Source organism: Varanus komodoensis, unplaced genomic scaffold (genome assembly GCF_004798865.1).
Source record: "Varanus komodoensis strain SLA01 unplaced genomic scaffold, ASM479886v1 scaffold12, whole genome shotgun sequence".
Lineage (NCBI taxonomy): Eukaryota > Metazoa > Chordata > Lepidosauria > Squamata > Varanidae > Varanus > Varanus komodoensis.
The window spans coordinates 15,920,267-15,933,316 of NW_025335349.1; the positions used below are offsets into that span (position 1 = coordinate 15,920,267).

General features: G+C 39.4%; 1 protein-coding gene across 4 annotated transcripts in view; it reads left to right on the plus strand.

The window, feature by feature from the left end:
• ZFPM2 (zinc finger protein, FOG family member 2) overlaps nt 1-13,050 on the plus strand; it is a 357,598-nt gene that overhangs the window by 35,938 nt on the left and 308,610 nt on the right. For 2 of the 4 annotated variants that reach the window (XM_044421775.1, XM_044421776.1), the window contains exon 1: nt 10,914-11,281. The exons of the other annotated variants lie outside the window; for them this stretch is intronic. The gene's annotated coding sequence lies outside the window, so the exon portion shown is untranslated. Of the gene's footprint in view, nt 1-10,913; nt 11,282-13,050 lie in introns of those variants that run through there. 4 annotated transcript variants of the gene reach the window in all.

Consider the following 13,050-nt stretch of genomic DNA (forward strand, 5'->3'; position numbering starts at 1 on the left):
TTAAGGTTCCTATCTCCTTGGGAAGAATTTTGATGATAAACAAACATTTGTTACCTTATACTGCTACAATTGGAATATATTATTTATATTGTGTTTAGTTACACATTTTGCCCTCCACAATTAAAATGTTTTATTGTATACATTCTTTATGCTAGAAAAATGTACTAGAAAGTTCAAATAAATACATGATCAAACATTTACATGGATAGAACTAACATATTATTAGAAAACCAGTCAGTTATTTTTACAAGTTCTTTTTTATTGCGAAAAGTGCTTTGGGGCCCTTTTGCCACTTAGCACAGAATTGTGCATCTTATGTCACCGGTGAGGAAATTTCTGAGCCTATAGACTGCCTGACGTGATCTGAGGATAGAATAAAATAGTACAGCAGAAACTTTAGCTTTAAAAAGAGACTGGTGTTTGAGACGCCATTACAGGATCTCTGTTATGTAAAATGCAGAGCCTGAACCATACCTTTGTAGTGCCAGAGCCCTCCTGGGACACTTGGATGGTTCCCCAGTTCCATTTGCTATTTAAACAGAAGGCACACCTGGGGTTAGGAAATTGCAGTATCACTGCTGAAGTTGTTGTGACGAAAGCATGTCCCGCTTACTGCTTTAACCCAGTCAAGCAGTGTTGACAACTTACTGCGTCATGAGTCTGCTCACTCCTAGTCCCTCCAGGTTTTGCTTGTGCTTGCTCACACAGTGAAAGTTTGTGACTAGACTGCAGAGAAATCCTGTCGAACTCGAAGATCAAGAAGCTGGGATTTTCATTTTCTCAATCTGGTTGTTCAGATTCTAGAAGGTATCTACAACAATACCTGAAATTGCACAGTGGGTAGCATATGCATAAGCTGCAGAGATCTATGCTGGTTGCATCCAAATTTGCCTTGTCCTGTAGCTCCCCACCCTTAAATACCACTGATCTAACATTACAGATTAGTCTAGGAAGGCAAGATTGGCCCAAAGTTGCCCCTACTCATGGCTGATCAGGATTTGAATCTAGATCTTTCCTAGTTTAAGTCCAGCTCTTCACTGCACTCTGCTTTCAAGACAGTGTGAGTGAGATACTGTGGAACAAGCACATGAGGTACCTGTTCTACATGTTGCTTTGTGTTTGGCCTGATGGTGACATTCGTTCATTGTCTGGAGCGTAGCTTTGCACGATCGGACTTCATTTCAAGACTGTGGGAATAAATTTTGCTCTGTTGAATGTATAGGTGAGCAATGCCATTTGATATAATAATCCTTAATTAAATGCAATTCCTGCAGCAAATGAATTGCTCGTAATAACTGCATTTAAAAATAACTTTGTATCCTAAATCTACCTTGTGCAGTTTTTCAATTTTGTGTTACAAGATGTCTCGAAGTGTGACTTGTCTGATTGGGGAAGCAAGGAAGTGGGAAGAGGGGGGCTAATGGAATTCAGACAAGCAATAATTAGTAGGCCAGGAAGTAGGGCAATTTTAAAAATGATTCATAGCAAGTAGGAATGAGACATTTACATTCTAAGAATTAATTATGGGAGTTGTCTAAATTATGAGCAGAAGTGCAGGGAATAGAATGTGGTTTGAGACAATCTCATGTAATATGTTCTGTGCATTGGAATGAATAATACTTGTGCTTACAGGATCTTTTTAGACAGTGTATATTTACAAGAGCTATAGGGTCTGCCTTCTGGAGCGACTCATTAAATGGGAACTGTGAGGCAGAACAAGTCAGAAACTGACATTTGTGGATGGAAGAAGGCATAACATGGTAGTTCATAGGTGTAGCTTGTCACATTTACCTGCTCCACTCTCGAAAGGCAGTCGCTAGGAAGACAATTACTGAACTACTGCAGACCAGTGGTTTTGACAGTGCCTTCAAAAAATAAACTGGAAGAGCCACTAAAAGTCTTGGTTAAAGGTAAATAGTCTCTGTGGTCATGTGGCCGGCATGACTAAACACTGAGGTACACGGAACGCTGTTACTTTCCCACCGAAGGGGTACCTTTCTATCTACCTGCATGTTATTTATTTATTTAAAATATTTATATGCCGTCCTGTTCGCAAAAAGCCTCAGGATGGCTTACAGCATAAAATATAACATAAATAAATTCCTGACCTACACTGGCTGTAGTTAAAAACATAGAAAAGACAATATTAAAACTTATTAAAATATTGCTGGAATAAAAAGGTCTTAACCTGTGCTGAAAAACAAATAACAACAGTGCCAGGTGGACCTCTCTGGGGAGCACATTCCATAGATGGGGCGCCACCACAGAGAAAGCCCTCCTCCGGGTACTTTGCCTCCTAATATCTTTCATGGACGGTTCCCGGAGGAGAGCCTCTGCTGCTGATCTCAAGGGGCAGGAGGGCAAATATGGAAGATGGCATTCCATCAGGTATCCGGGTCCCAAGCCATTAAGGGCTTTATAGGAAATAGACAGCACCTTGAATTGAGCCCGGACTTCTATGGGAAGCCAGTGAAGCTGGTAGAGGACTGGGGTTATGTGAGAATAATGCCCAGTCCCCGTCAGCGACCTGGCTGCTCTGTTTTGCACCATCTGAAGTATCCGGACTGTCTTCAAGGGCAGCCCCACGTAGAGCGCGTAACAGAAATCCAACGGGGAAGTAACCAATGCATGTGTCAGTGTCACTAGGCAGTCTTCCTCCAGGTAGGGGAGCAGCTGATAGATTAGCTGAAGCTGAAGGAAAGCGCTCCTTGCCACCCCAGTCACTAGAGCTTCCAAGGACAGCTCCGGGACAAGGAGCACTCCCAGGCTGCGGACCCTGTCCTTTAGAGGGAGTGCAACCCCATTCAGGACAAGGTCAAAGTCCCCCATCCCAAAGCCCGATCCACCTACCAACAGGACCTCCGTCTTGTCTGGATCGGTTCAGTGCAGCCACTGCCTCACCTGGATTGGTTGAAAAAGAGAGGTAGAGCTGGGTGTCATCGGCATACTGATGATTCCGCAGTCCAAACCTCCTGATGACCTCTCTCCAACGGTTTCATGTAGATATTATATAGCAAGGGGGACAAGATGGAACCCTGCAGTACTCCATGGCAGAACTGCCATGGCACAGAGCCAAAGTCCCCCAGCACCACCTTCTGGAATCGGCCATCAAGGTAGGAGCGGAAACACTGCCAAGCAGTGCCTCCTACTCCCAATCCTGCCAGCCTATCCAGAAGGATACCATGGTCAATGGATTTGCTTGCTTTGCATGCTTTTGAACTGCAGAGTTGGCAGGAGCTGGGACGGAGCAATGGGAACTCACCCCATTGTGCAGATTCGAACCGGCGACCTTTTGATCAACCAGCCCAGCAGCACTACGCCACCTGCATCCCCAGTAAAAGTCTTGGTTATAGGCCTGCTATTGTTGCTGTTACATATTATTTATTTATTTATTTATTTATTTATTTATTTATTTATTTATTAAAACATTTTTATGCCGCCCCATTCGCCGAAGCCTCGGGGCGGCTCACATCATCAAGTTAAAATAATTATAATATAAATTAAAAATATAAATATTAAATTAAAATACAACAATACAGTATAAAATAAGCCGCCCTGGCCAAATAAAACCAATAATGTTAACAGTTAAAATGCCGCTTGAATAAAAAGGTCTTTGCCTGGCGCCGAAAAACAAATAACGACGGCGCCAGGCGGACCTCTCTGGGGAGCGCGTTCCATAACTTAGGCGCCACCGCAGAGAAAGCCCTCCTCCAAGTACCCACCCTCCTAATTTCTTTCATGGAGGGTTCCCGGAGAAGGGCCTCCCCCGCCGATCTCAAGGGGCGGCTGGGCATATATGGATGCAAGCGCTCCTTCAGGTAACCAGGACCCAAGCCATTTAGGGCTTTATAGGTCATCACCAACACCTTGAATTGGGCCCAGACTTCAATGGGAAGCCAGTGAAGCTGACGGAGAACTGGAGTCATGTGAACACAATGCCCAGTATTAGGAATGGTAAGGCTCAGAGATAGGCAAATAACTTAAACCCAGTACTACAGCTATGATAGATTATCATCAGCAATATGCAACTTAAACAATGGCTAGCCCAAAGTCATTTTATATGATATTCTTGTGGAGCAATTCCTTCTCAGTCTTAAGTGCTAAGATTGAGTCTTAAGTGCTAAGTTAGCATTTTTCACTTGCATTATTATTTTTTCTGTTAGTGCTGGTTGGCAATCATTGTTAACCCAAATATAGCCAAAATGGAACCACCCATGCCAGAAAGGAATGTATTAACCAGTTTCAGAGAGATGTTTTAGGGGGAAAGGCTAAGGAATATCCCAACTCTTAATTTTTTTGCGGAGGGGACGCTAAGGAATGTATCAATTCTTAATGGGACCAGACATGACAAAATTTGCTTATTGAGTACAGAAAAGTAATGGAATGGAGTATTCTGAAAGAAGGTGGGTTGGCTGGAATGCTAAATAGGAACACCCCTTATCCTCATGCACAGGCAAGGTCATACAAAAGGTTCTCTGTCACATGCATCTCATGGTCTATCTTGTATTAACATTACTAAACAAACACACAAGTCTGTCATATGCATATTCTCAAAGAAACACAAAAATGAGACATTGATCTGTACTTGACATTAACCATATTGCTCCAAATCTATATGCATAAGGTGACAGGGCCATGCACACCTGGGCCCCACTCTAACATCCCTGCCCCTCTTCTGCAATATCTGACCTCTTTTCATTACAGAAAAGCATTCATCTTGAATTGAAACCCTTGTGCAGTCATGAGCCTTGCTCATGGTTTGTGATCTCCCGCAGAGTTCTACAAACATTGAAGCAAACATTAGTAGAAGCCAACTTCAGACTTTCCCTATCAACATAGGAGAGTAAGGAAGACGGGCTGCAATCCACTGAACTGTGTGTTTTACATGCTGTGATGTATCCATAGGGGCTTAACACCTGAGTAGGCTCTGTCTTATACACTCACACACATGGGATGTAGAGAGAGAGGACATGGAGATAGGACACGAGCTCTCCCGCACTACTATTTCTGCTGCTGTTGCTCTGCTGGTAAGCTGTACTGGAACAGATAAAAAGGCATGTGGTGCTAACTGCAGGGACAGGAGGAACAAGGTGACAAGATAGAAGCTCCGCTTGTTGAAAGGTAATAGGGATTCAATGGGGCTGAGCTAGGTCAGGGGAAGGAGATAGTGGACTGGTGGATGGGCTGCCTAGCTTAAGTGCAGAATCCTCTGTAGCTGCTGCTCTCAGCAGTTGACAAGATGAGAATTTTATAGTGTTCTGAACCCTAAACTTTTCACGGGTTCCTACCTGTTTTGCAACAGGTTTATGGTAAGCCAGTCAGCAGTGGTTTGTGATGAATGTTCTAGTGCTCCAGGTTTTGTTGTTGGGTCTTTCATAGTTGTTAAATCTCTTAAGATTAGAAGTCAGATTATTTTCTGAAACTAATATATGTGTGCTTCATACTTACAGCTGGATTTGGCTGGTACCCCCTTTTTCTGTATGTATACTTAGAAACATGATTACATTTATATCACTCCTTTCATCCACTTTCAAGGAACCCAAGCCTTACAAGTCTCTACTCTCTAGTTTATCTTCACAAGAACAATGCTCTGATATAGGTTGGGCTGAGAGTCAGCCACTGGCTCAGTCACCCAGTGATCTTCATATCTGAGAGAGGACTAGAATCTTGATTTCTTGGGTCCCCAGTGCATTATTCTAACCACTATAGCACACTGGCACACTATGCCATGAAATGAAAATAGAGATTTCAGGAATTCAGATAGTTTACATATTATAGTGAAAAGATGAACATTTATTTGAGATGGGATAAGCCTACCCATGGGGGGTGGGGGATGGGGACATCTCTTTATTTCTTTATTAAATGTTATTATTTATATTCGATATTTTAGATTAAAATAACAATGATGTTCCAGAAACCAAGACAAAAATCAGTCATGCCCACAAACTGCATTTCACTGTGACCAATTTTTGGCATGGATAAATGAGTTGTTTTGGAATTTAAAAAAGAGTTTAAAAACAATGTTGGTTTTCTTAAACATATTGTGAAGTTAGTGATCTGCCTTTGAAATAAGAAATGTGTCCTTAACAGATCTGAACACCTAATGTTTGGCCATGGCTTGGCTTTGTGGCTGTTCTACTAAAAATTTGTGAGGAAAAGCAAACTTAGTTCTTCCGTGGCAAACAAGTTTTAATACAAAAAGGTACAAAAAGACTTTGAGGGATCAGTTTGAATTGCTTCTGTGTTGTCTTCTGTCTTGTGAAAGGCCTTACTGGTTCTTTAAGGAAAGAATTTCATTAAGTCAGTCAAGAGTTCAGTTACTGCGCAACACTGAGAATTCTCTTTCCCTGTGTATTCTTGTGTATTCATTATTAATGTGGAGTGAATACACAAGAATTCTTGAAGAGATAATGCCCAATTTACATGTGTGCTCCTTTTTTATAACAATAAAATAACACAAGCATATTTTAATAACAAATGCTAACATTGCTCAATAAGTATTTTGGTGATTTGCATATTAGCTGTTCCAGTGTCCTCAAGAACTAGTTGCAAATATCTTCTGCTGCAGTGATAAGAATGCCCATCTTGAGTCTGTACTTCATAAGATCTTGGTGCCACCTCATGTAATACATGTGTCTTCTGAGCCTAGGAGTTACCATTGAAAATGCAAGTGTTATCATTCAGGTTCAATGCCTGCAATGCTCTGGTCACTTTATGATAAGATTTTATTTTACTTTATTTTTTGCTTAACATTGTTTATTTTCCTATGCCTGTAGAAATCTGCATTTCATTCTTGACTTGTTCCATCAGTCCTGGTAAATGAGTTTGCAGCTTTTTGTTAAATAACAATTCAGCAGGTGCTAATGGAGGGGGTCCGTAATTCCAAATGGCTACATAGAGTTCCTGCACCCCATCCCTCCTTAGGCTTTTGCTTTTTTCATAATTGTTTTATGACTTTGATCCCATTTTTCATAAGTCCATTGAACTGTGGGTAACCAGGGCTAGATGTTATGTCTTGAAATCCATATAGTCTGGCACAGGGTTTAAATTTGTGGCCTAAGAAATGGGGGTCATTGTCAGACCAGCATCTGTGGATAGTCTGGGCCTCCTATCACATTCAACACACCTGAACAATTAAGCTGTTTTAGTTTTAGCTTTGCAAAAGCTCTGCCTGTCTGGGCATCCCACTTTCTCTTGAGTATTTTTCATCATGAGTACTTGGCATACTTAAAAATCTTTGAACTTATTTCTTGTCTTGAAGGGATGGAAAGGTGGAGATTGTTTTTACTATCTTTCGACTGATATGTACCTCAGGTTCTGATATTCTTAAATTCAAGTAGATCATTTCCTTTACTTTGAATTAGCATTTCTGGTTGTTAAATTTTAGCCTGGTTGCCCAAGACATCTTATAACTACTGATCATGTTGCCATTTAGCTGTGCCTAAGACTGGGATGTCAGCACTGAAGACCTTGACATCAGCAGCACTAACACATGTTAACTTTGGGGCAGATATTTGGCCAAATGGGAATCTGTAAAGGCAAGCTTTTTTAATGTATGTATGCATTATATTTTCATTTATTGTTATGAATAAATATATCCCAAAGAGTGATGAAAAGTTCACAGTCTTGAGCTCTTGTCATCTATAGAACTTATTAATTATAACAAATTGTATTTCCATTCAGTGGGGTTTCTCAATTTTGTCAATGATTTTTAAGGCTGTGCCTTGGTTCAAACTCAGCATCTCCTAATGACACAACCTTGTGGTTTTTGTTGCTCATAAGCTTCCAGACTCAGAGGCTTATGAGCAACCTCTGCAGAGAGGGAAGGTGGAGGTAGCGGAGGTGGTCCCTGCCTTTCGATACTCTCAGCCTTGCAAGCCAGGTAGATCTTGCCTGTTTAGCAACAGCACTTCACATGAAGCAGGAAACAGGCTGGAGGTTAATGGTGGAGAGGATGAAATGAGATCTTGTCAGAGCCGCCAAACTTTTTCTGATGCGTTCCTGTTCTAAAGGTACAAAGTAGTTTCCAACATTTTCACATAGAAGGGATGGTCTCTCTCTTTTGATCCTGAAAAGAAATAGTTACAGTGTTGCATCCAGAATTCCTCTGATAGATATGCTCCTTTCTTTCTTTGTACTCTTAATTTAAGAAGCTTATCATATAGTAATAGTAAATCAGAGGAACTATGATGATACTTTAAACCTTCATTTTCCTACTGAGCTGTTCATTTAAATCTGATAATATCCTAGCCTATCTTGGTCATTTTTAATACCTGTCTTTCCCTCCCCAGTCGATGGCTCTCAAACTAACATGGTGCATCTTCACATCTACTTGATTGGGTGTGTATCTGTGTTTGTGTGTGGTCATTTTTTTTGTTTAAGATCTTAGCAGGGATTCTTCATTGCTTACTGTTTGTTCCCAGTAAGTGGCACATTTTTCTTAGCTCTTTTCAATAGTGCAGATATCTTGTATTTTAACACAGGCTGGTTTGCCTTTATTTAGCTATGTTGCCATCTTTTAAAGCTCATTAGATCTGGACCACAATCCCGTGCACAGATATTGCATGTTTAAATTCTGTTGGTTTCAGTAAGACTTAAGAATGCATAAGAGAGCATTATATTTCAGCTCAGGCCATAGGGGAAAAGTGGAATCTTGTTTTCACATCTCAAAGTGACACCCCATATTTTGTTTTAAGAGATACCAGCTGTGAGGAATGTAGGATGGACTAATTTCTGCCCTGACATTTTGTTTCTTTTCACTGTTAAGCCTTCTAAGATTCTTGATGCATCAGGAGATCAGAACCATAAAAACTTAACCATTTCCATACTGTTTTGAGTCTGGTAAATATCCTCACAGTGATCCCCTTAAGAATTAGATGAGAAAGGGAAGAGGGCCAGAGGCTCTCAAAAGCTGTAGTCTCACTTCCTTGTTTGATGAAGAACCTAATTATAGATGTATACATTCACTCAGAATCTGTGCTTTAACTGTAATAAACTCTTTCCTGGAACCCTGTGCCTCTGTACAGGACTACTCAATCTATTCACTAAGAAGAGAATTTCCTCTCCTCTAGAATAGAGAGGTCAGTGCTGGAATTTTGTTCCCTTGCCACGCAAAAACAGTAGTGTATTGTCATGAAGGGCAGGAGTCTGCATGGTAGAAGCCATGGAAATATAAAAGACAGGTCTTGCCTTGAAGTCAATCAATCCCTCTCAGTATTGTTAAGTAGAGGGCAGAATTTTGAATGTAATGTAAAGTTATTGGCCAGGAATGGAAATATATTTTAGGCAACTGAAGTTATAGTACTCTAAGGTACAATTTTATGTGTGTTTAGACTGAGAAAAACCCTGCATTGTTTTTACGTTGATGTAAATTTTAACTATGGGTCATCTTGGGGCCTCTTTTTGGACTGAAATGTGACTCGGTTGTTAAAGAAAAGGAAAGAAGAGGGGAGGGGACGGGAAGAGAAAGAGAACATAGGAATCATGTTTCCAGATAGTGATAAGTCTTGCCAGTTGAACTGTAGCATAAACATTGAGATTGAGTTCTTACCTGTTTTGTAAGACTATGAGATTTTAAACCTTCATTTACATTTTTTAATTGTTCTCATTAATGTTTTCATATTTTCCTGAAATTTGAAAAAACAGGTTGTATATATTGGTAAGAACCTTTTAAAGAAATATAGCATTTAGGTTGTTTAAAATACAAATAGAGCAATCAGTAGCATTTAAAGGCACTGTAATAAAAACAGCAGGTGCTATTAAAATTGAAAATTGCACATTTAACACATATTTCCTCGTGTGTTAAGTGGTGAACAGACATTCAAGGACATCGAGCATACTATATTTTATATTCAAAGTTGGGTTGAGACAAATCTTTAATGGAACATTTATTTTAATAATTGACTTTTTCTATACATGCCTTGAATAAATGTATTGTAAATTCATTATTATAATACTAAGCATATATATTTAGTATTGTTCTGAAAGTTAGTTGGCACTGCTGAAAAGCTGCATAATTTATTTGAAGTAAAGTTGATCTCCATGGTTTGGAGAAAACTAGGACTTTTTAATGAGTGTGAGAATGCCTTCTTTGTTCAGTCAGGATCAATTATTGATAATAATTTGTATTATTATTTCATTTCTAATAAAAATCTGATGAAAGGGCCAGGTTCATGATCTGTGCACACAGTGGATAATTTCTGATATTACTGCCTGAATTGAACCAAAAATTCCGTATTTCTCTAGCAAGCATTTCAGATGTATGTTTCATTTTAAGTGCACTTTCCAGGTCGACTCAGAACCACAGTTATGAATAATTAGGTAAAAATTGCTGTTAAGAATATTCATATTTTAAGGACTTTTGGAAGATTTTGAATGTGTTATACATTTTTATGTGGAAAACTATTATATACCAAATACTAAAATAAAACAATGGGCACCAAGCTTTATTGCTTTCTGTTACTAGAAAAAGGATACAAAGCTGTGTTTTAGTACTTACCAGAGTGATCATAGTTACAGTGACTGATCAAAACTGTGCAGAAACATTACAAGAAGCCACAATATAATCAATTTCCAAAGTATTTCCAATGCATAGTATTGAACTTTGTAAACATAAAGAAAAAAATGATTGGGTTTGATAGAAAAAAGAGAAGTAAATACAGTGTGCACTGTATTAGTTATAATATCAGGCAATTATGGAAGGAGGAAATCAGAGAAATTAGGTATACATTGAATGCCATCAGAATGCACTCAGGTATTATAGTCTCTTTTCTTTTGGATTAATATAGGTGGCTTTCTTGTTATATCTATTATTGTATTAGCTAAATCTATCTGAGGACAATTTACAATTCCAAGTTTTAATTACAAATGAAAAAAGATACAGGATTCTGTAGAAATCTCAGTGCAGATTTACACTATATTATATATGCATATAACTGTGACATGCAGCAATATCAGCATGCAACAATACTTCTAGTATCTAATGTCTGCATTCAACACATACTTCAATTCAGAGAAGAGGCTGTTCAAGATCTGTTGCTAGAATGGTCTGCTCAATAGTTTTTGCTGCTATTTCATAAGTAAACTACTTCCGCAGAAAAGAGGTGGTGTGCTGGAAACTGAACCTGGAAAATTCTGCATTTTCTCTTCAGGTTTTCTGCTATTTATGGGTACGACTTCACTTTTTACTACCTTGAAACACTTCCTCAAGTACTGCATGCTATTATTGAACGGTGTATGTGGACATGCTGATAATACTCATCACTTGTGACTTTTGATGCACGTACGTACAAAGTGTGCATGCATGCATACTCATGTGTGAGAGTTTACACATAATTGTTCTACACAGAAATATTTTGTGCTCTAGAAAAGAGCTGTAAGGCTGGGATTAGAAGTACCTAGGAGTGTTAGTTACATGCAGTATTAACCATGCAGTGTTAACAGAATCTTAAAAGACTGCAAGGGGATAGGAAGCCACAAATCTTTTACCTTCAACAGAATTGTGTGACATGTGAGCCTGGTGCCAGGGATGAGGGTTTGCAGTACCAGGAATACATAATTATGTTGCCTACCAGGAATACATAATTATGTGACTAGACAGACATTGGATACAGAATTATAAGATAGTTCTATGTATGTAATTATTGCCTGAGTAGCAAGGGAAAGATATATGGGGCAATAACATAGCTTCAGTGGTGTTCTCTAATCCTGATTCTGTAACATTGGGTGAAAAGGCATGTCATGAATCAAATTGTTCTACTGGTCATATTGAGATAGAATAAAAATGGAAAAAAGTTACATTTTGAAGTTTATATATTTTTAACAAATGTTTATTAAACAATTAAAAGAAATGGGTTTTAGTTTACTTAGACCTTTTATATAGTTTAGGAACATACTTCAAAATGGTTGGCTTTTCAGCTACATGATATTTGCTGTGCAAAATAATGTTTACTTAAGAGACAAGATTTTTGTTTTGCTTTCACACAAGATACAAAATGGCATCACTTCTTTCAAGGCTAGAATTTTACAAAAGCCATGGATGAGTGTTATTGAACAAAGTATTTTCTCCCCTCCATGGAAAGCTGTTTGTTTGATAGTAGTGCTGTTTCCCATTTTATAGAACCAGGTATTTCATGATGACACACCATGGGTGGGGTTTTTTGGTGGAGGAATTGAACATTTGGGTTGTGTTGTCACCTGAAGAACTTAGGTATGAAGCTGCATTAGCAGCCATCACAATAGCAATGAGCCTTTGGAAACCCTCCATATGGAACTTTGTTGGCTTGGTGGAGGGAAGCCATGTTGACCAAGTTATGTAGTATTTCGAGTGGTGACAGCTAGGTGCTTAGCCATCCAGCCAGCAAGAGCATGAGTTTGTTAGCAGCCATAATTTTCCCATCCCCCTGATATGCTCAAGGCAGATCATCATAACAATCGTCCAAGTTGTCTATACAAAGTAGCTTTTTAGGGGCAGGCTCATGATGGCCACTGGCTGATTTCTTGCTGACTGGATGAAGTACCTCACTTGCACTCATGGACAAGAAATGAAGGAAACTGTTGCTAACCACACTGTGCCAATAAGGTAAACAAGCATCCTGTTACCATATGGAAGACTTGAATATTTTCACTTATCTTCCGCCCCAAATTGGCAAAACTCCTCCCCCATCTGTGAATTGGATGGTGAATTGAAGGAAGACATTATGCAACAGCACGTGTCATGAATATTCATAATTCATTTGAAAACTGAACGAATGCTTAGCTAATTGCAGGCTATAAAACCAGATGGTAAGATCATTCACTGTTGTGTACTCAGTAGATGATCCTTGTGAGATACAGAATGGCATTGCTTGACTTATAGGAGTGTAGGAAGCTGTGTTATGGTGAGCCCAACCATTGGCCCATCTGGTCCAGAGCTGTCAACACTGAGTGGCAGCAGCTGTTTAGGGCTTCATTTAGGATATTTCTGCTATACTGGGTTGAATCTGGTACCTTCTGCATGCAAAGCAAGTGCACCACCAGTGACCTGCAGCCCCTCTCCATTTTGTATCTTCG